Source organism: Haliotis rufescens, unplaced genomic scaffold (assembly GCF_023055435.1).
Source record: "Haliotis rufescens isolate VD_foot unplaced genomic scaffold, xgHalRufe1.0.p SCAF_6, whole genome shotgun sequence".
Lineage (NCBI taxonomy): Eukaryota > Metazoa > Mollusca > Gastropoda > Lepetellida > Haliotidae > Haliotis > Haliotis rufescens.
Genome location: NW_025964334.1, coordinates 45,487,814 through 45,490,032, shown reverse-complemented (window position 1 = coordinate 45,490,032; position 2,219 = coordinate 45,487,814).

Below are 2,219 nucleotides of genomic sequence, written 5' to 3'. Positions count from 1 at the left end.
GCCTCATGTATAAGATGGACATCTTTCTTGTTATGGTCCTTCTTCCTTCTTGTAATGGTATCCTAATATGCCTCATGTATAAGATTGATATCCTTCTTGTTATAGTCTCCAAACATCCTTCTTAAAAGATGGACAGCCTTCTTGTTATAGTCTCCAAACATTCTTCATGTATAAGATGGACATCCTTCTTGTTATGGTCCTTCGTCCTTCTTGTAATGGTCTCCAAACATGCCTGATGTATAAGATTGACATCCTTCTTGTTATAGTCTCCAAACATTCTTCATGTATAAGATGGACATCCTTCTTGTTATGGTCCTTCATCCTTCTTGTAATGGTCTCCAAACATGCCTCATGTATAAGATTGACATCCTTCTTGTTATAGTCTCCAAACATTCTTCATGTATAAGATGGACATCCTTCTTGTTATGGTCCAAACATCCTTCTTGTAATGGTCTCTAAACATGCCTCATGTATAAGATGGACATCCTTCTTGTTTTAGTCTCCAAACATTCTTCATGTATAAGATGGACATCCTTCTTGTAATGGTATCCTAATATGCCTCATGTATAAGATTGATATCCTTCTTGTTATAGTCTCCAAACATCCTTCTTAAAAGATGGACAGCCTTCTTGTTATAGTCTCCAAACATTCTTCATGTATAAGATGGACATCCTTCTTGTTATGGTCCTTCATCCTTCTTGTAATGGTCTCCAAACATGCCTCATGTATAAGATTGACATCCTTCTTGTTATAGTCTACAAACATTCTTCATGTATAAGATGGACATCCTTCTTGTTATGGTCCTTCATCCTTCTTGTAATGGTCTCCAAACATGCCTCATGTATAAGATTGACATCCTTCTTGTTATAGTCTCCAAACATTCTTCATGTATAAGATGGACATCCTTCTTGTTATGGTCCAAACATCCTTCTTGTAATGGTCTCTAAACATGCCTCATGTATAAGATGGACATCCTTCTTGTTTTAGTCTCCAAACATCCTTCTTGTAATGGTCTCCAAACATGCCTCATGTATAAGATTGACATCCTTCTTGTTATAGTCTCCAAACATTCTTCATGTATAAGATGGACATCCTTCTTGTTATGGTCCTTCATCCTTCTTGTAATGGTCTCCAAACATGCCTCATGTATAAGATGGACATCCTTCTTAAAAGATTGACATCCTTCTTGTTATAGTCTCCAAACATTCTTCATGTATAAGATGGACATCCTTCTTGTTATGGTCCTTCATCCTTCTTGTAATGGTCTCCAAACATGCCTGATGTATAAGATAAACATCCTTCTTGTAATGGTCTCCTCACATGCCTCATGTATAAGATGGACATCCTTCTTGTAATGGTTTCCTGACATTCCTCATGTATAAGATAAACAACCTTCTTGTAATGGTTTCCTTACATTCCTTATGAATAAGATGGACATCCTTCTTATAATGGTTTCCTAACATGCCTCATGTATAAGATGGACATCCTTCTTGTAATGGTTTCCTAACATGCCTCATGTATAAGATAAACATCCTTCTTGTAATGGTTTCCTTGTCACTCTTATGTATAAGATAAACAACCTTCTTGTAATGGTTTCCTTACATTATTTATGTATAAGATTGACATCCTTCTTGTAATGGTTTCCTAACATGCCTCATGTATAAGATGGACAACCTTCTTGTAATGGTTTCCTAACATTCCTTATGTATAAGATGGACATCCTTCTAGTAATGGTTTCCTGACATTCCTTATGTATAAGATGGACATCCTTCTAGTAATGGTTTCCTAACATTCCTTATGTATAAGATGGACAACCTTCTTGTAATGGTTTCCTTACATTCCTTATGTATAAGATGGACATCCTTCTTGTAATGGTTTCCAAACATTCCTTATGTATAAGATGGACATCTTTCTTGTAAACATGTCTCATCTATATAAGTATCAGATTCATTTTTGTTTGTTGTTTAATACCACACTCAGCAATATTCCAGCTATATGACCGCTGTCTGTAAATAATCTTGACCAGACAATCCAGTCATTGACATCATTAGCATTAATCCACCCAATTGGGATACGATGACAGTCAACAATGTACAACCACCTGACACATCTATAAGATTGATGGGGACGTATATTCTTACCAAGATTCCCCTCAGGGTTAAGATCCATCTAAAGACATCTTGTGTGACGATACTGGAGAAACCAAAACACGAGGCATG